The sequence below is a fragment of the Coenobita brevimanus genome, chromosome 23 (assembly GCF_032717465.1).
Source record: "Coenobita brevimanus isolate Jiangsu-jjx chromosome 23, ASM3271746v2, whole genome shotgun sequence".
NCBI lineage: Eukaryota > Metazoa > Arthropoda > Malacostraca > Decapoda > Coenobitidae > Coenobita > Coenobita brevimanus.
In genome coordinates, this window is record NC_136976.1 from 64,063,548 (window position 1) to 64,085,442 (window position 21,895).

The 21,895-nt window shown below is 44.4% G+C and overlaps 1 protein-coding gene and 1 non-coding gene across 2 annotated transcripts in view; both read left to right on the top strand.

Annotated features, from left to right (window-relative positions):
• The first annotated feature begins 8,111 nt into the window (after positions 1 to 8,111).
• Positions 8,112 to 8,230, top strand: LOC145393213 (5S ribosomal RNA). The gene has a single exon (XR_013896165.1). It is a non-coding gene; the product is annotated as a 5S ribosomal RNA (ribosomal RNA).
• Positions 8,231 to 10,858: 2,628 nt separating this feature from the next.
• The window catches only part of RpL11 (ribosomal protein L11), a 72,234-nt gene continuing 61,197 nt past the window's right edge, over positions 10,859 to 21,895 (top strand). The window contains exon 1 of the mRNA XM_080267153.1: positions 10,859 to 10,906. The gene's annotated coding sequence lies outside the window, so the exon portion shown is untranslated. The remainder of the gene's footprint in view (positions 10,907 to 21,895) is intronic.

Sequence of the window (21,895 nt, forward strand, 5' to 3'; positions counted from 1 at the left end):
TGCTGTGCAGTACTTTTGTTTTCCTTCACGAACGAAACTCTACAATTTCTAGGCTGTCACTGAGGGAGCATTCATGCTTTGATTTGACCATGATAATCATTGATTTTTCATCATGCCATACCATTGTTGTACTATTGACTGCATCAGTAGACATTCATTCAACAACGGTGTAGGATAAAGGGTTCCAGAACTGAAAATGGGATATGGTTTTACACACTGAGTGTCATCTGTGGAATGAGGTCCCCAAAGTTACGGTGTCATGTGTTAACCATGTTTCGTTTCATTTATAAAGGCTCGCTTGCATCGGCAGTGGTCACCTAATGATGGCTGTACATGCTTTATGATGTCTTGCAGCCTCCCTATTCAGTCCCTTATCCCTGATGTCACACTTTATGACCTCATCCCAGGTCATTTTTGGTCTGCCTCTCATTGTCCTATCTTTGACATTCACACCTCTCACCTTCTGCACCTCGTTGTCGTCTTCCATCCTTTCAGCACGATGGAACCATCTCAGTCTACCCCTTCTTATCACAACACTAATACATTCAAGTCCCATCCTAACTCTCAGCTTTTCAGTTGCAGTCCTAATCCCTCCACTCCAGGCCTCTCATTCAAGGATGCACTACATATCCATCTATATCATAATCATATTTGCATGTTTGAGCCTACAAATATTGTCTTCCTGCACTGCCCAGGTCTCACTGCTATACAGCATTACATTCATAACACATGCTGCATACAATGATCCCTTAGCACAGAGTGAGAGCTCTTTCAGTGTCAGAAGAAGCAACAGTCACCTGAACTTCCCTCAACCACTCCTTACCCTAGACACAGAGTTAGCTCCAGCCCCACCTCCCACACAACTTGTTCCGCAAACAGCAAAACTCCTCCATGCACTCAAGAGACTCGCCAGCAAGATCAATCCTTTCATGCCTTTCAGTCTTCTTCAACACATCACACACATAAAATCAGCGTTATTTCCCAGCCTACCTCTAATACCATTACATCTCTTATGCACCAACTTCTCGCAGACACTGCATAAGATGGAGCTACTTCCCACACCCTTTTGGCGAACTGCAGATGGCCACACTCCTTCTGCTTTAACAGTTCCACCACCAGCCGTAGATAATTTCACTTTTGTTTTATCCATGTTTACACTCAGACCATAGTGGTACGTGGTAGCGACCATCATCCACTCAATGTAGTGCTGCCTACTTCTTCCTTTGCCTTTCTCATTCTGTTTTTGTGTCTGCCATCCTCTCTTCCTTTTTCTCCCTTTCCTTCCAGTCACTTTAAAAATATTACCCTCTACTTCAGTTGGCTTTACACTGAGTTGCAATCCTAATGGTTTTCTGTAACCCAGAAAACCAGTTACAGTGCATGTTATAACCATACATCCAAATTAAAGGGCCATGTGGAGCATGTTATGGCACCCCTGTTAACTGGGTGGAGAGACACAAGTGTGGCAAGCATCCACACAGGATCCAAACCTCCACACTGTTCCCCATGCACGGACAACTGCTTACCTCCGGTTGATGAGTCTGCTATGCCAGACAGACTAGGGCTGGTTAACAACAACTCTCAAACCTTGGTGGTAGGTAGAGGTGCCCATCATCCACTTACTTGATATAGGATATAGTGCCACCTACTTCTTCCTTCATGTCTACCATTTGTTTTTTGTGTCTGTCCTCCACTCTTCCTATTTCTCCCATCCTTCCTGTCATTATTCAGTACCCATCTTTCCACTTCAGGTGGTTTTACACCGAGTGACAAACCAAATGGTGTCCTGTAACTAGTGAAGCTATTTACTGTACAGTGCCGTATGGTAACCACATAACCAAACAGCGAGGTGATGTGGAGCCTACTATGGTGTCCCTGTTAAATGAGTGGAGAAGCAAATGTGATGTCTACCCAGGAATCAAATCTCCATACTAATCCCTGTGTCTCGCTGTGGTGAGGCACTATTAGCCGCATGGGAACATTGGTCCTGCAGGGTCAGTTGCTTTCATGTGCTTGATTGGTGGATCTGCTCAGTCAGACAGACAGCGATAGCAAAACAACAATAACAACAACAACAGCTTTCAAACCCTTGTTCCCCATTCCATCTCTTCACTTCCTAACTCTCTCCTCCACCTCCTTCTTGTTCTTCGCAGTGAACACTAGGTCATCAGCATACAACATCTCCCCATGAAAGTCCATTTCTAAATTCACATGAGAGAGCTTCAAGCACCATTATAAACAACAAGGGGGTCAAGACTGACCTCAAATCCATGCCAGCATCCACAGACAACTCATTACTCAAAGCTCTGTTCACTATCACTTGGGTACAAGCACCCTTATACATTACCATAGCCACTCTAGCTAACCAATTCTCATTCCCAAGCTTTCTCCCATTGTCCACTTCACCACTTCCCTAGGAACACTGTCAAAAGCTATCACCAAATCAAGAGAAATAAAGCACAGCTCTGTCTTCATTCCTATATATTTTTTCTGATACTGTTGGACAATGAATATTGAATCATAGTCCCCTTTGCTTGTCATAAACCCAAACTGCATCTTATCGTTATTCACTCTTTATCATACCTTCAGGATGCTCTCCATTACCTTCATTTGCTCATCCAAAAGTTTTATGCCTCTGTAATTTCCTCCATCCATGTCATCACCCTTCCCCATGTATATACATTTACAACCACACTTTTCAGCCAGTCATCTAGAACAACACATTGTTGTGTAATCAAATTTATCAGTAACTAACCTACTCTATATCTCCTGTCACTCTATATCTCCTGAGGGCTTTCACACCCACCATCTTCCCTAACTGCATCCTGCTGATTGCTCAGATAACAGTAGCAGCACCAATCAAAGGTCAAGAGCCAAACATTGGATCTGTTGACTCCAAACCTTCCCTGTTCCAGTCAGACTCCTCATTCAGCATCAGTTTACCTTTCTCTCTTCATTTCGTTTGTTTCGTTTTTAAAGGCTCCAATATACTTGCATGCCTCTGTCTTGATCACCTAATGGTGGTTTTCCATGGTGCTTGATCACTGGCAGCCTCCCTGGTCAGTTGCTTATCCCTCAGGTCACACTCTATGAACTTGTCCCAGGTCTTTTTCAATCTGCCTTTTGCAACCCCCCACCCCCAGCATTCATACCTTTCACATTCTGCTTTCAATTGCCAGCCCCCATCCTCTCCACATGCCCAGACCATCTCAATCTACTTCTCATCACAACACCAATACACTCCAGTCTCATCCTTCCTCTTAACACTGTCATTGTAAATTAAGCCCCTGCAGGCCTCGCGTTCAAGGAAGCCTTGCACATCCACCTAATCACTTTTGTTTCTGTATGTTTGAGTCTCTTCCCTTACTGCCCAGGTCTCATTACCATGCAGCATTACACTCCTAAAACATGCCATATACAAAGATCCCATAGCATGGAGGGTAAACCCTCACAATGTCAGGAGAGACAGCAGCTCCCTGAACCTTTCCAACCACTCCACACTCCAGCCACAGAGCTAGCTTCATCCCCACCTCCAGGACATAACATGTCTCCCCAGTAACAAAACACTTCCACACACTAAAGAGACTCACCAGCAGCTGATTCCTGTCACGCCTGGGCATCTCCACATGCTCTCCCTGACATACTGCACGCATGAAATAAGCATTATCTTGCAGTCTGCCTCTAATGCCACAGCATCTCTTATGCATTTACCATGCACCTACTTATCACAAACACTGCACAAGATGGAATTACATCACACGCTCTTGTGGCAAACTGCACACGACCACTCTGCCTCTTCTTTGACAGTACTGTCATCAATCATAGATATCTATCCATCACCTATGTTTTATCTGCATTTACTCTCAAGTCCTTGTGCCTCATGCCGTCTCTCCACTTCCTAAATCTCTCCTCTGCCCTCCTTCCATTCTCTGCAGTCAACACCAAATCATTGACATACAACATCTTCCACAGGAGTTTATTTCTGAAGTCATGTGAGAAGGTTTCAGGCACCATAATAAAAAATAAGGGGCTCAAGACTGACCCCTGATGTACACCAACATTCATGGAAAGCTTATCACTCAAGTCTCCATTCATTCTCACCAGGGTGAGAGCACCCACATACATAGCCTAACCACTCTAACCAGCTGCTCCATGATCCCAAGCTTTCTTATTGTCCATTTCACCACCTCCCTAGGGACTCTGTTGAAGGCCTTCTCCCAGTCAAAAAAAAACAAAGCACAGATCCCTTTTCTTTCCTATATATTTTTCCTGAAGCTGTCGAACAATGTACATGACATCAGTGGTTCCTTTGCCTGGCATAAACATAAACTGCATCTCATCAGTATTCACTCATTCTCTAATCATACCTTCTAGAACTTTCTCCAGTACCTTCATTATATGTCCCAAAAGTTTTATGCCTCTATAATTTCCATTTTCCAGTGATCACCCATCCCCCTGTACACATTTACAATCACACTTAAGCCAATCATCTGGGACAACACACACTATATAATCATATTTATCACTCTGAAGATATAACATAAAAAAGTACTCACTGTCACTCCTTTCATTTCTCCTGTGGTTATTTTGCATAACCCTTCCCCAGTCTAATGCTGTAGGCAGTATGGTATGATGAAAAAGAAATGTTTTTTGAGATCAGAAAAATGTCCCTATACTCTGGCAGTTACATGCTTGGGATTGTTAGCTGATCGTAAGTTTCATCTAAAAAAACAAAAACATAGTGGTGCTGTTACATGCAAGCCCTCTATATAGTGCTGTCTGTATTTATGTTGTTAATGTAATCATTAGTCTTTACTGTAATGTACAGTAATTTATTACTGTACTTGAAGTGCATAATAATCTTTGTTTTACATTAAGACTTTTAATTGTTAAAGTAAAGATATGTATTAATTAATAAATATATTTGATTTTTAACGTCATTTTATCCCTGTTTTCCCAGCTCACATACGATGAGGAGGTTTAGTGGATGGTTTTTAATAAGAAATGGAGAAAAGGAAAACATAAGATACAACCTCCTTCCATCCTGTGCCATAGGAATGATGTGGCTGTGTGGCAGGTTGTTCCATGTCCCAGCCCTATATAGCTGTCTATTTATCGCACAGAGGAAATATGTATATCTTGATTCCACAGTGCAGTGAGCTGTTGAAATGGAAGTTACACCCATGTATTGAAGCTGTTTATTTTGAAGCTATAACTGTTGATTGAGACCCTCTTTATGCTTGAGGTGATCCTGGCCAGGCTGAGACTGTTGTATCATCTCATTATACAAAGTTTTCATGTGTAGCTATAACTCTTTTGATAAATAAAGTGTCCAGCTCTTCCTAACTTAACATAGTACTGTAGACATATTTTGCATGTCAAGATATTCTCTAACAGGGAGATAGGTATCAAAGTGGAAATGAGTTGTGGGAGTGGTACTGCTGCAACCAGTGATGATGCATATTGTTCTGTATGATCAGCAAGGTGTTGTAATGGGTGTTAGATAGGATAGGGTCCCATACCGATACCAGGGAGGCATAGGCCCTCACTGGTCAAATGCATTGTTTGTAAAAGGGAGAGATTGTTTCTTTTTGTTGCCCGATGTCTGTTCCTGTCATTGCCCTGAGTGTGTTGAGTCAGGGTACACCATCTCTTAATGTCTTGTGTGTTGTCCTTGAAGGTGAATCCAGTGTTGTATGTCACTCCATGGATCTTAGTTTAGGGAAGTGTGGCACAAGTACTTTGCTGAGTTTAATATTAGTGGTGTACATGTGCTGTCTTTTGTCACTCCAAGGATCTTAGTGGAGGGGTGTGTGGCATGGGTACATTTCCGAGTGATATTAAGGATGTATAAGGGGGGGATCCAAAAATTCCCACAACAGATTGACAGCATGAGAAAAGGAAATAGTTCCCCATTCAACTGGTAGGCACCACTTGCCTGCGGTCTGGCAAATCATTTTGCCACTTGGCATTGCACTGAGAAGGTCAAGTCCTTAGTGTGGTGTTTTTTCTTTGTTCATGCACAATACTGCTGTGATTTTTGTCATCAGACCACTATGGCAGATTTCAGTGAGCAAAGAGTGTGCTTTAAATTTAGATTTTTCTTGCTTAGGAAAACCGTGGCTGAAGCAGTGAATATGTTTGACCAAGCTTTCAAGAAGGCTATGAAAAAAACACGAGTCTATGAATGGTATGCACATTGTCCGTCCAAGACTCTACATCCTGGCCATCCTTTGATCTCTTGGACAGATGAAAACACAGGTATACCTTGATATACGATACCCCTAGATGCGATACCCCGGCTCAACGATGGGGGTAGAAATACCACCATACCCCGCCTAACGATGGCCAAACCCCTGTTTAATGATGGGTTTTAATTTTTTTTCCCCCCCAATTTCGATGATATTTTAGACTAATACTGTGTGTTTAGGTTGATTTATAAACTGGTTTTAGACTTAGATTATTATGTTTTAGCCATAGGTGGGATGAACATTGTCATTTTGGGGCACAGTTTGCTAAACTTGATTTTTTCCAGACATATTTGACGATTTTCAGATTTTATTTGTCAGGTTTAGTGAGTTATTTACAGGTGTTAGTCCCAGGTTAGCTTCTTTTACAGCTGTTAGGCCATTTAGATTGGCTTTAAACCTATTTTTGGACTCATTTGGGTGGGTTTAGGACTTGGTTCAGGGTAAACTCAAGGCTCAAAAACGCATCCCTGTACTTTACATGTCAAATCTACCCCGAGATACGATACCCCGCCAAACGATGAGTTTTTACTTAACCAACTGCATCATCAAACCAGGGTATACCTGTATAGAAATAATTCTTGTGGGATTGTCACTGTACTATTGATGAACTAGTGGAGGCCATAGGTGTTTCTTGAAGTTCAGCCCAATGGATTTTGACACAACACCTTATGATATGCACTGAGTCTCAGCAAAATTTGTCTCCTGTCTTTCAACAGAAGATCAAAAACCAAATCATGTGAATGTGTGTCAGGACTTGAAAGAATAGTTGAGAAATGACCCAGAATTTCTTTCAAATATCATTACAAATGATGAGATACAGGTATGACCCCGAAACCAAGCAGCAGTCCAGTCAGTGGAAGACATCAACATCTCCATGACTGAAAAAAAGCATGTCAGATCAAGTCCAACATCAAGACAATGTTGATCTTGTTTTTGACACTGAGGGAGTTTTCCATAAAGCATTTGTTCACCGTGGACAGACTGTGAACCAGCAGTTTTACGTTACAGTGGTGAGACGTCTATGGGAAAGCATCAGGCGCAAATGTTCAGAGATGTGGCACACCCAAAAGTGGGCCCAGCATCACAACAATGCCCCGTAACACAGTGCATTGTCAGTTACGCAATTTTTAGCAAAAACATTATCATTGTTGCTTCACATCCCCCTGTACTTGCCAGATCTTGCCCCCTGTAATTTTTTCTTCCTCCCCAAGATTAAATTAGAACTGAAAGACAAAAATATTGACAACCTGGAAGGAATCCAGGTGAAAATGGAGGAGTCTGGGCAAGGTGACAAAAGATGACTACAGGAAGTGTTTCCAAGAATGAAAAAGCACTGGGACAAGTGTATGGCATCTCAAGGAGAGTAGTTTGAAGGGTAACTAAAAGGATTTGCTGTAAGTTTTGTAATGAGGTTTTTATAAACCATCCATCCATCCATTGCCAGACGCCATGTATCCCAAACGGGGTGGCCAAGGGCTTAGAGTTGTTTTACAGGGAGGGACACTAATCCTCCGCCAACCCCACTTGACACGTAGGGAGAACGTTATGCCAACAGCATCTGGTGTTCCCGGGTGGTCACCCATCCAAGTACTAACCAGACCCAACGTTGCTTCAATTCTGGAAATTTTGGGATCCCCCCTTGTACCTGTCCTGATTTTTTTTTATTTTTTTTTATTTATTTATTTTTTTTTTTTTACTCTGGGCAAAGGCTTCAGGGCCTATTTTTGGGGGGCTGTGACCTAGTCCAAGGCCCAGTAGTCCTCCTACACCTCCACATGTCACCACTTCGGCACTAACACCCACCATCCATAGGGCTTTCTCATACAGGACTGGTGTATTGGTATTAGCGAGGGTATTTTTGCCAACGGCCATGCCACGTTGAGTTCACCGCTTCCCGTCCGATCAGCGAAGTTAAGCAACGTTGGGTCTGGTTAGTACTTGGATGGGTGACCGCCTGGGAACACCAGATGCTGTTGGCATCCCTACGTGTCAAGTGGGGTTGGTGGAGGATTAGTGCCACTCCCTGTAAAACAACTCTAAGCCCTTGACCACCCTGTTTGGGATACATGGTGTCTGGCAATGGATGGATGGATTTTTGCGACGTGTCGGCGGGTCATTGGTAGATCAGGAAAGTCTGCTTTTAGGAAATTCAAATCCTTAAACTGTACCCTGCCCCAGCCCGGATTCGACCCTGGGTCCATTAGGACTACAGGCTGCCCCTCTACCGATTCAGCTTAGGATGGCACTCTAGTGGAGCCGCAGTCCCATCAGGCAGGGGTGGGCTGCGGCCACCTACGCTGGGGGAGGTCCGGCGGCTGCGGTGGGCATCGGAGGTGCTCCTTCAGCTCCGGGGACTGGCCTCGCCTGCGGGAAGAGGCCGTCAGGAGTGGGCTGCAGCCTCTCACTCTGGGGGAGTCCGGCAGCACCTGGGGGTGGTGGAGGAGGGGCTGCAGCGATAGAACACCTGGCCTCGGGGTCGTCTCACCCTGGCTGGTCTCTGGTGGAATACCTGCGGATGAGCAGTTCTCACCCTCTGGGGGGGAGGGGCGCCTCGCTCTGCCTCAGGAAGGGCGGGCTGAGCAAGAGTGCTGCCCTCAGTAGGAACTCCGGTGGTCGCAGAGGGAGAGTGACCAGAGGTCTGCTCCCCAGCCTGGCAGGCCTGACAGTCCCTGCTGTAACTCCAGACTGGGGCACGAGAGGGAGACCCAGTGGGCACTCCTTCAGCCAGACAGACCCGGTGGGCACTCCTTCAGCCAGAGGTCTGGTGGGCACTGCCTGTGCTCCTACTCGGGACAGAGCTGGAAGGAGAACCTGAGGGTACTCCTCCAGGTGCTGCGGAACTTGGCGCCAGCAGGAAAGGGAGGACCAGTGGGCTCTCCTGGCTACTGCCGCAGCTCCGTTGGAGTCTGCCCTTCTGCCTTCGGTACTGGGGCACCTGTCCTGGGGACGATGGGAGGGGGAGGCCCGGTAGGCTCTCCTGGTCTAGGCCGCAGCTCCGGTGGAGTCTGTCCTCCGGCCATCGTGGCTGGGACGGCTTGGGGGACGACCGGTGGTCTGTCCCGAGTAGGCAGCTCCGGTGAGGCTACCCCTGGGCCTGCCTCCCTCCTGGGGAGTCCCAGCGAAGGTCGCCCGTGGGACATGCCGACATGCTGGCTCCCAAAGGTGGGTGGCAGAGGATGGAGAACCGGTGGTCACTCCACCCACAGTAGACATGGTGGGCGCTACTGTGCCGCTGCTCCCCTGGGGTGTCGAAAGACTAGAGGCTCTAACAGAGTCCTTCCCTTTTATGGAGGCCAATCCAATGGACACGGTGTCCGAGGGCTTGCTTGGGACTTTGTAGGTACAAGTCCCACCCCGATTCTGGCGAGTGCTTCCTCCGCTGGAGTGCAGTGCACTCACACTGACCGGTGATCTGGCTGCGGGAAAGAGGGGCGTTGGGTCACGGGAGAGATACGCCGTTCCTGCCTGGAAGGCTCATGAGGTGAAACAGCCTCCCCGTCATCTCCTCGTGGGTTGGGGGTCACCTCCCTGTACCCTCCTCCTGGGGTGATGGGGTCAGGCTCACCCCGCCGCGCCGGTATTTCACTTACATAAGCTGAGCAGTGGGCCATGGCACAATATTTTAGCTGTGCAGTGGACCATGGCACTATTTTCCTAATTCATCGCCTGATTTCGAAAGGCGCAGGCGTCGGGTGTAATGCAAGAACATCATCAGCGCCGCTCTGTGCCCCTAGCGGCGGACACAAACTACGCGGCGCTACCCTTGAGAAAGACTCTCCGTATTATGGAGCTCAGTGGGCGCTACCCATGAGAAAGCCAATTCGTATGATAGTGCTCAGTGGTCATGCAACAAACCTTCTTCAGCCAATACAGTTACATACAGTCAGTGTTTGTACATTCGTGGGTGTGGCAACACAGTGGCGGTCGTATCAGAGGCGTTCGTAAGATATAGGAAGAAGGGGTAGTATTGGAGGGTTGTCTTATTCTAGTTCTGTCACACCCTTTTAGGAGCTGCCTAACATGGGCCAACTAGCCAACTGCCGTTATCATCACGTCCTATTATGTTTTATGTTCTTAGCTCAAAATTTCCCTGCACCCTCATGAACTATACACAGTAACCTCCAGTGCCTTTCTAACAACTCTGCACTTATTTTAATGCAGCTATTTTATGTATGCCGATTCTTATTCCCATTTTCAGCCTTTTAATATTTTGTATCCATTTCTACATATAGTCTTATTGAATAATGAGCACTAATGTGGCGAGGATACTGACGAAATTAATTATAAATTGAATGGACTATTATGAAGTTAATTAGGTGAATGTGCTGTTCCACTTATTATTATTATATCTGCGCATAAAGCTATATACCTTTACAATAAATATTCAATCAATCGGGGAATAAAGTAAAACGTTGATAGGCAATTGTGTATGAAACGCATCTTAGTCAATTTCATTGTTTTCATAATTATAGCATACAGATCGTTTTAGTTTTACAATAATGTAAGGATAATATGAGAAAAAAGCAAATATTTGTATATTAATTTTTATTACTATTGGTAACGTTATAAATGTTTATAGTATGACGTTCGCGTTTCATAGCTCCAAGTGTTTAGCTCCCTCCCTATCCTCTTTCCGCCGTGTCTTCACGTTGACGGTAGGTGATTCATTGTTTTTCAGGTAATATTGCCGAAATTATGCCATGTAGCTTAGGATATTTGTAGCTGTTTATTACAGCTTATAGTGCAGGGTTACTCGGATGTGTTTAGTTGAACAACGAAATATGTTAATGAAAATATTCGTGTGTGAAATAGCAACACGTGTGTTTTGCAAAGATGTCGCGAATATGTCATGACAGGATAATGGTTCTTGGCGTTAATGGGGGTTGCTGGTGCCCTCTTTGTAAGCGTTTGATGTTACACCGAAATTATTGCCTGTTACCATATTTAGTTAATCTGGCCGCTTGGTCGAACATTTCAGAACGGTACCGTAGGGGTACTTTTCTCTCTCTCTCTCTCTCTCTCTCTCCTCAAAACTAAGAAAATTCCCATGCATACCTTAACGTAGACTTTACGGTGAAACTGCAAAAGAGCTCCCATGCTTAAAATTTGCAGTTGCATATTTTTCTGAAGCTATAACGTATCATTGTGATAGTATTTAAAAGTTCTAGCAGTGCTAATTGTGAAGATTAATAATAGCAGTAGTTGGTTCGAATGAACAGTATTAATGTAGATACAGAGTGTATGGACAGTTAAAAGGTGAAAAGTTTATTGGCAAGAGTAATTGAAAGTTTAGATTTGAACTGGGAAAGGGTTGGAGTTTCAACTACTGATACTCTTATTCCAGTTGATGATCCACTTTCGTAAATGTGGCACCTGTGCACTCCTGCCGCATGATTGGTTGGTTTCAGTTTCATACCTGAAGTATCATTTACAAAAACAATTGGCCTTATATCCAAGTGTCATAAATGCTGTTTTGCATTATTATTGTACTATGCAAATAAACATGAAAAATATGTATCTGTGCTTCACTCAGACAGTGGATTTGAGGAAGTTGAATTTGAATTGAAATATTTATTGTTGTAAAAGGCACAGAGTTGTTGCATCTCTAATAAATAAATAAATATACATTATATACTTACTGATAATATGGACAAAGGTATCGAAGCAGTGGAGTAGATGTGATCCATAACAAAGTCTGACATCTTACGAGACGAGACAACTTGTTATTCCTGCCTGGCCGTCTCTTGTGTCCCCTCCTCCTCTGTAGCAACTGTTCCATAATCCATTCGCCTTGCCACTTTATCACTGACAAAACTTCTAATTTACTGAAAATGGTACTATTGTGTAATGTAACAAGTGCCTAAGTATTAACCCATTGACTGCAGCTGTATCATACATGATATCTGAGTCCAAATGGCTCTCACTGCAGCTGTATCATATATGATTTCCTGCTTTCAAAAATTCCACCATCAGAAATGGCATGAAATAAATCAGCTTGCAATTCATGGCACCCTATAGAATAATGCCCTACATACTGTAGATTATGCATTTTTACGAGGTACAGAGCTCAGCTCAGTTACCTACAAAATGCCGAAGGTAAAGGTACGAAACCTTCTCCATGCCGCCTCTAGCAGTAGCCCAAGCAAATATTGCATGAAATCACTGGATGAGTTTAGTAATGATAGTGAATTGTTGTTAGATGATGACAAGGAAGGTTCAGATGCTGTTTTACACCTTATCTGATCGCAAGATTGACATTGAGGACACAGTGCAACCATAACACATCGTTCGCCTGGCACCACAGCACAGGGAATATTTATTACTTCATGGACCTGTATCAGAGGTTATTTATTTGTTTGCTATATTGTTTTATACCATTGAACTCGGGATATTTTTCTCTATCTTTTGGCAATCTATCTATCTATCTATTGCCAGACGCCTCAATCCCGTTTGGGGTGGCCACAAACAAATCGCCTCCAAGTCGCCCTGTCCCCCGCCATTTCACTACCCTGCTCCCAACTCACACCCCCCTCTCTCATATACCTCTCCACCCCATCCCTCCATCTCATCCTCGGTCTCCCCCTCCCTCTTCCACCCTCCACCTCGCTCACATACACTCTCTTCGTCAGTCTTTCACCCTCCATCCTCTCCACATGGCCAAACCACCTCAGTGTGTTTTCTAAATATTTTAAAACTGCCGCACACGGGATGTACATGTAAACAAACACTGATGCAGTGAATGGGTTAAGATACCTTTTAATTGTACGTACTTGGCCAAATTAGTTTTTTTTTTTTTTTTTTTTTTATGCAACAGTTCTGTACCTTTTACAACAATAAATAATTCAAATTCACGAAATTCAGTTCACATTAACGAAAGCTAACATCAACTGGAAAAAAATTGAGTATAGCTATATCTGATGGTAGGGAGTTCCAGTAGTGTCTAACACGACAGCTGAAGAATCTCTCAACCTGGGCGTATTGTGTGGATTTTGAACCTATCTATCTGTCTATTGCCAGACACCATAATCCCATTAAGGGTGGCCATTTGACACTGAGTTAGTTGTTTTACAGGGAGGGGCACCAACCCACTTGTTGACATGTAGGGAGCACGTATGGTTTGGTTATATGGTTACCACCCAGCGTTGTAAATGGTTTCTTGGCTTACAGGAAACCATTTGGCTTGTCACTCAATGTAAAGCCACCTGTAAAGGAAAGAAAAGGAATAAGAAGTGACAGGAAAAATAGGAAGAGAGGAGGGCAGGCACAGAAAAAGAATGATAAAAGCCAAGGAAGTAGGCAGCACTACATCAAATGAGTGGATGATGGTCGCCACCACCTACCATGGCCTCTGTTCCCATGGTGAGGGGCCAAGTGGAAAATGTCAGTGGGTTTTATGGGAGAAAGTCTGCGGAATATTTTATAGCATATGATCGTGTCACACCTCAGTAGTCTCCCTTTGATAGAAAATGGATTCAGATTTTTTAACCTGTCCACATATGGGAGTTATGAAAGCCCCGAGACTTACTGGATCCATCTGTATTGAATGGATTCCAGTCGCATAAGGTCATCCACGAAACCAAGATTCCAAGCTGGAGAAGCAAGGTCTATGGTGGGATGAATGTCAGAGATAAGAAGGGATGACATGAACTTAGGAGATTGGCATATTGTGGATTTAAGAAGATTGGTACACTTTAAGGAGGAGAATGACCTTAACAGTTCAATTTATATTTTCACGTGGCTCCTCCAGTTTGTTTCCTGTATTTTCCTGATACTCTTCATGGTGGAAAATGATCTTTTCCTGCTGAATTTTTGGTAAACACACAGTTTACTTTAAGCAGTTGAAGCACCTTACCAAATCAGTTTATGTTCCTGATAGTCTCATATTTTTGTGATGATTTCAATGATGGTGAATAAATATTTCATGTTAAATCTGTTTCCCCATTGTTTTAATCAATGGTTCTCCATGACAACTCTTTCATTTGTCAATATAATGGTAGAAGGGACAGTCCTAAACTAACAGTTCAACTGAACCTTCCATACATAACCTACCCTAAGAGTACCTAATAATTTAACCTAACCGAACCTTCTGCTGGGAAATGGGATGTGAACTTATCCTTTGAGCACATTGAGTAAGATTCTTCCTTTACGCCGGAAACAATCGTAGGTATGGCTTAACCCCTTAAACGCGGCCGTGTACGGCCGATCCCCCCCATGTGGCGGGGTTGTAGCGGGGTCTGAGTACCTGTGGGAAAATATTTGCCAAAAATCAGAGATTAACCCTAGAACATTAAAATTTTTATGGCATACAGTACTTACATTCAGCTTTCTCCTGAGACAGATGTTGAGCCTTTGTGGACTACCAAAGGACTTGTGAAGACTTGCAAAGTTGGGTAACAAAGTCTTCACTTTCACACCTCCAGAAACCCGGTTTTCTTTCTACCACAGCCTCAATCTGTCACAGTACACTTTATACAACAACGTACAAATAGTTTGGAATCCGTATTTGTACAATAAGCACTGAAAATAAGGCTATTATGAACGGAGCGTACGGCCGACATGCAGCGCGGCGGCGATCTTCCCATCACTGAACACACATTTCCCTTTTTACAGCTAAAAACACGTATACTACATTATTTTCCTTCATAGTACTTCGCAAAGGCTCGCTTGGCACTATTACGGCCCTAAAAATCACTGTCACTGCCAGTATTGTGAAGCGGGAATGAGGAAGACCACCGCGGCGCGAGTTTATTCAACCTTACGGCAGGCACTTTATTCTCGCTCCTGTCGGCCACTCGCACTTCATTTCTATCGCTCACTTTCACTCTAGCTGTCTGTTTTTTGCCTTATTCATCAGTGCCACTGTCATTTGTTATAAAAATAATATTTTCTACACAACAAACTGTCATTGTCAGAACATAGAATAGAAACATATGCTTTCAACTTCTTACACTGGAGTGACTGTCACGCTCAATACTTATATTATTACTATGTACAATTATTTACACAAAAAAACACTGTCGCTGTCAGTGCTTTTACAACTACATACACTAATTTACACTCATCAGACTGTCACTGTCAGTACGTAAAAGAAAACTAAACACTAGTATCACTGTCACTCTCAGTATTATTTTCAAGATTCTTACCCTTATTTTCAATATCTAGTCAGGCTGTGGTAGTCAGAGAAACACGGGTAAGCACAGAGGGGAATTTTGCACTCTTTGCACTGCAAGGAGGTGCGCCTAAATGTTCTGTCCTGCCTGGTAGTGTGGCTGCACACATGACACCTCCTGAGTGCTTTTCCCCTCTTGGCAGTGGCAGGCAGTGGCTCCAGGCGGTGTCGCTGAAGGTAGTCCTGACACTGTAGGCGGTCTGGAGGTGTGTGTGGGTGGCGCCTGGGACCTGATGGCAGTACCTGCCCAAAACGCTGAAGCAGCTGGTACACACAAGTCTTTGAAAAATGCCGGAGAGAGTAGTTTGCTGGCTTCCTGTTCTTGATCTTATACAGGATGAAGGTGTTCAGCATGCACATATCAAGCAAGTGCAAGAACACCTTCCTGTACCAGCAACGGTTCCTCCTCTGGCAGTCTATCTCTCCGATCATCATGTCAGACTTGTCCACCAGCCGCATATTGACGTTGTAGTCAATCACAGCATCAGGCTTCATCACAGGCTCGCCAGTCCTTCTGGCGACCTTCCCTGTGGCTTGCATTTCCCCCTTGTGAACTGTGGTGAGCACTTTGACGATTCTCTTATCGTGCCACCTGATCGCCAGCATCTTGTCAGTTTTCTTCAGGTGCACGTCTCCCCGCTTTGATCTTTCAGCCTCGGGGAAGGCAGGGTAGTGTGCCCTATTGCTACGGACAGTGCCACATGATCCGACGCTGTGTTCAGAAAGGTACTTGGCGAGTTTAGGAGCTGTATAATAATTGTCCGTATACAGGACATGATTCCCGCCAAAGTACTTTTCCAAAAGCACTTTCACCACAGAACCAGAGAATCCAAGGGGGTCAGTCTTGTCCAAGTCCACATTGCTGGCGGTGTAGATAACGAAGTCTAAGATGAACCCCGTCTTGCAGTCGCACAGCACGAAAAACTTTATTCCAAAGCGGTGGCGTTTGCTAGGAATATACTGCACGAACCGAAGACGGCCCCTGAACAAAACCAAGGACTCGTCAATCACAACTTTCTTGAAGGGGCGAAGGAACGTCGTAAACTTATCCTTGATGAGGTTCAGGATTCCCCTCACTTTCCATAGTGGGTCAGTTTGGGAAGGCTCATCGTTGTTTGCAAAGTGAAGGTAAGTCATGAGTTGCCTGAAACGATCGCGACTCATGTATTTATTGAAGATGGGTGTGGGGCAAAGATCGTCAGCACTCCAGTATTCCTCGAGCTTGTGCTTCCAATTGTGGGGCATCAAAAGCATCAAGCCAATAAATACAAACAGTTCCCTGATCGTTACAAGAACCCATGCTGCCATCTGCGACGTGGATGGTGTTGCAGCTTCACCTTCACCTTCACGAACTGCAGCAGATTGCCCCTCGTACCTGTTCGTCTCGGTACAAATCTGCTCCATTACTTCGTTATCCAGGAAGGCCAACAGGTAGTCCAAACTTTCACCATCCTCTGGGACAGGGAAGTCAGCCTGTATTCCACACCCACTGGCATCAAAGGGCAGATCTTCCGGCACAAAATCTGAGCCCTCAGACCACACGAAGGCATCCAGAGTGCCCTGCCTAGGCTGGGAGGTGGTGGGGGCGGCAGGCTGTGTGGCAGTGCGTGAGGCAGGCCGTGTGGCAGAGGCTGTGCTAGGTCGTGTCGGTGTAGTGGTGGTGGTGGTGGGGAGATAAGCCGAAGGTTCAAGGTCACTCGCAGTGGCCTGACTGGTGAGTTGCCTAGTGCGAGTAACCTTAGCAAGTCTTACACTAGGAGACAAAGTTCTACTCCTACTAGCACGGACACTGGGCCTACGGAAACCTTTACGTAAACTAGACTGCCTACTTCCCTTCCAAGGTGGTGAAGGCGACTCCGGAGAAAGGGCAGCTGAAGATGACGACGAGAGAATGGGGCTGGGAGTGCGTGGCGGGATGGCGGCGGCGTGACGTGGTGTAGGGGACAATGGCCGGTCTGAGGAAGACAATGGCTGGGAAGCTGGGTCACCACTTCGTCTCCTCTTGGCCCCCTTTCCATACACTAGGCCCCTTTTCACTGGAGCCTTGCCTGTTGAGGTGCTGGGCACAGGAATAGTCACTTCTGGCACCTCAGACTCAGCACTCGATAGTGTGTCTGACTGCCAGGCTAGATAAAACACCAACGTCACTTCCATAATCCATGGACGCTTTCACTAACTCACTTGCTATAGCCGAGTCACTAAGTCCCTTAGCAGTTCCTTGTAAGGGTTTGTACGGGGTGGAGGTCACAAAACCCTTTTTCGGAGGGCTGGAAGGCACAGACTCGGAAGAGCTTGAGTTTGACATGGTGTCACCTTGAAAGATTCTGGTGGACTGACGCTAAACGGGCAAACCGCGGGAAAAAATGCTAGTGTGACAACTGGGGAAACAAGCGTTTCCAATTAGCATAAAGTGCTTGCGAGAGGAAGGCGCAGATTGACGCGTATGAGCCGTCCGCGCGCTGCCATATCGCACGACAAGGGAGGGCCGGGCAGCGGTGCGTGGGTGGGTAAAAAAAATGATACTTGGCAACAACCGAGGTCAGTAGGACAAAGGTCAAGTGTGCTAAAAGTAGCTAAAGGGTGGCGGTACTGATAGACAATACCAGCGGGAGCCTGCTTGCCCGCGGTTATTCAAAATTTAGTAATACTAGAATCGCAAACGCGATGATCCGCCGTTATGTCCTTTTGGCCGAGCGTCGCAAACGAGACGATCTGCGTTTAAGGGGTTAATCTGTGGATTGCGAGCCACAGCTTAGGCTGGGAAGCATCGCATTGCAAGCCACAGCTCAGGCTGTGCTAACCTTCCAGTGGCAGTGCATTGCCACTAACTTCTCCACCTCTACGGAAACTTACACATGGCGCTACGCTAAGGTAGAGAGAGAGGGAGAGAGAATTTTTTTTTCACTAGATGATACCCTGGATGTTTATCCCCTATGCAAACTTACACATGGCACTATGCAAAGATGGAGATCCCCCCCCCCCCCATGATGTCCTGGTAGCGGATTCTGAAAGTTGTCGGGGTTACGAGAAAATGTGCGAGAACTTTTGCGATGTGCGTGTGAGGTTTTGATAAGTGGTATTCTGGAGAATGTTGTATGTTAATCTTAGGACAAACACCAGGTTGCGCCAGCGCAAGTGTTGGCCAATCAAGGAACGGAAGGTTTCTTTATTTTAACCTGAATAACCAATCACAGTACACCAGAGTATGACGTCATAGTGGTATCAGACGATGTTTCCACACCGCCAGGCATAATTTCCATGACTGTACTGAAGCAGTGGAGGACCACCAAAATATTATGTATAGAATGGCAGTGAACTTCTCAGAGGAAGAAATAAGTGCGCTGATTAATAATTTTTTCGACATCGTATCATGTAGGCTATAACCATGTTTTAGATAAGTTTCTTCTTTACACTGACTTGTTTAATCAAATTTTTGTGAACATTATATCATTAGGCTGTAATCTGTTTGCAGTAAAGGCTATATTGACTGACAATGCTAGTTTTACCACTTATGTTGAAGTAGTACTTGCTCCGATATAGTAGGGTATTCTGGCATCATCTATGACGGTCTGCTGCCACTTGTACTTATTATTTTTTGAAAAATCGCAACAGTTGTATGCACTTAAGGATTAATTGATGCATGATTTATATCTGAGGATTTGGGGGATGTTTGAGCTACAACATTTGTAAAAATAGGAGAGTTATAAGGCTTACGATGTTCTTAGGGCTGCCCCTCACATGGCGCAACTCGAAGAGGAGAATTTACAATGCTGCATGGGGTTTGCGCTTGTTTTTTAGGGCTCCAGAATATGCACTTAAGTGAAAAGTTGCTCTTACACCCAAAGATGGTGGATTTGCGAGGAGTTTTGAGCATTCAGAATCCGCCCCCTGGATGTTTGTCTTCAACTTTGTAATAAAAAAAAAAAATGCACACCACGGGATGGGATAAGGAATATGGTGACAATAATGAGGAAATTTTTCAGCAGGAAAAGGAGTGATTGGGTGAATATAGATTGGAGCAGATGGGGGATGTGGAAGGTGAGTGCAAGATATTCACAGAAGAAATTTGTGCAGCATGTGATGTGGTGTGTGGGGTGAAGAGAAGACAAAAGGGGGGTGCAGGGAACAGCATGGTGGAATGAGAGGTGAGAGAGGCTGCGGCACAAAAGAAGTAAGCATATACTGTAGTGAGTGGATGAGAAATGGGCATGGAAGAAGTTGAGAGATGGAAGAGAGTTGTATGTACAGTAGAGAGGAAAAAATTAGTAAGAGAAAGAAGATAATGGATGAGGAATTTGGAAGGAACTTGAGTGTAAAGTGGAGGGAATGTATGAAAATGTTCTGGAAAGAGGTCAAAAGTTGGACAGGGTGCCAAACAAGTTAGTTGGGGAGTGAAATATAAAAATGGTAGATTACTGGAGAAGGGAGAAAAGGTGAGCAGATGGAGAGAACACTTTAAGGAATTGTTGAACATAGAGATTGAAAGTGATGCAAGTATAAGTGGCTGGGGAATGGCTGGGAGGAGGAGGGATGTGAGAAGAGAGGAAGAAATGAGTAGGATGGAAGTTGTGGAAGCAATGAAGAAAAGTTAAAATGGGGAAAGCCCGAGGAACTGATGGAATGTGTGGTGAAATGCTGAAGCATGGGGGAGAGATAGTAATAGAATGGATGTGGAAGATGTGCAGATTGGCATGGGAGGAAGGTAGAGTCATGGAGGATTGGAAGTCGGGTATAATTATTCCCCTGTACAAAGGAAAGGGGAAAAAGAAGTGTGTGGTAATCGTAGGGGCATTTGTCTTTTTAGTGTAACGGGAAAAGTATATGGTAGAATACTTATTGACGGAGTTGGGGAAATAACAGGAATTTTTTGGAGAAAGAACAGGGAGGTTGTAGGAAGGGAAGAGGTTGTGTACATCAGATATTCATTCTTAGATCTTTAGTGGAAAAGTTTCTAGAGAGGGGAAAGAAGTTTTATGCGGCCTTCGTGGATTTGGAGAAAGCATATGCCTACGTGTCAAGTGGGGTTGGTGGAGGATTAGTGCCCTTCCCTGTAAAACAATTAACTCTAAGCCCTTGGCCACCCCGTCTGGGATACATGGCGTCTGGCAATGAATGATGATGAATATGACAGGGTGGATAGACAAGGATTGTGGAAAGTATCAAGAGTTTATGGAGTAGATGGGAAGCTGCTGAAGTCCGTGAAGAGTACCGGTATGTATTAGGGTGCTAAGGCTGCAGTGGTTAGTGAACTGAGTGAATTTTTCTATACGAAGGGTGGATTGAAACAAGGATGTGTCATGTCTCCATGGTTGTTCAATATGGATGAGTTTATAAAAGAGATACAAAGTAGGGCAGTGGATATTGGAGCGGTCCTAGTGAGAGAGGGTAATGTTTGGAAACTCCCTGTACTGTTGTTTGCAGATGATACTGTGTTGTTGAGTGAAGATGAAGGGGAGCTGCAAGGCTTGGTGGATGAGTTTGGGAGTGTGTGTAAGAAACGGAATCTAAAGGTGAATGTAGGGAAGAGTAAAGTGATGGTCTTTGAGGGAGGTGAAGTCAGTGAATGTACAGCGAGGTTGGATGGTGAGGAATTGGAAAATGTGAGTATGTTTAACCCCTACACCGCGGGCATGTTTACCAATGTTTTGCGTGTGCCGCGGGGTTATTCGGGCTCCGACACACTCTCAAAAAATATTTGCCAAAAATCAGTTATTAGTCCTAGAATATTAAAATTACATATGCTTATGGCACATACCGTCAGCTTTCTCCTGGAATGTTTGTTGAGCCTTCGTCGGTTACCGTAGGACTTGTGGAGACCTCTGAAGTTGAGTAACGAAGTCTCCACTTTACACTTCCCGACAACCCGTAATATGATTACCACAGCCAGATATTAACACTATAAACACTACTCTATGATTTTCAAGTAGTTTGGGATCCATACTCCAAAAAAAAAAAAAAACAACTGTGAAAGCAATGAAAATTACGAGCGCGTCTGACCGTCGCACTTGCGTTAGTTCGCTGTTGGTATTCTGTCATTTATTATTCATAAAACCCCTCACACTTTATATTTCTATTACTATATAACACATATATATCTACAGTCTTTATCCATAAGTTTCCTTCAGTAGTAGTAGTTTATTGTCACTGTAGGGATTCAATTTCTTTCTGTAAAATACGTAGCATTCACTTTCTCGTCCTGTATACTAGCATTGAGAGTGACTGTCACTTTCAATTTTCCTCTCATAACTCATAGTATTCAGACATGCTAGAGTGAAACTTTCACTTTCATTACTCCTAGGGTATATACTCGTTTTCTTATAATACTACTCATTTACATTTCTATTTACGTTCTCTATTTTATTTACGTTATTTACATTTCTATTTTATTTACACTGTGTTATGCACTGTCACTTGAAGTAACTTATAAAACTATTTTCCACTGTTCACGTATATTTATATTCATTACTTTCACTTG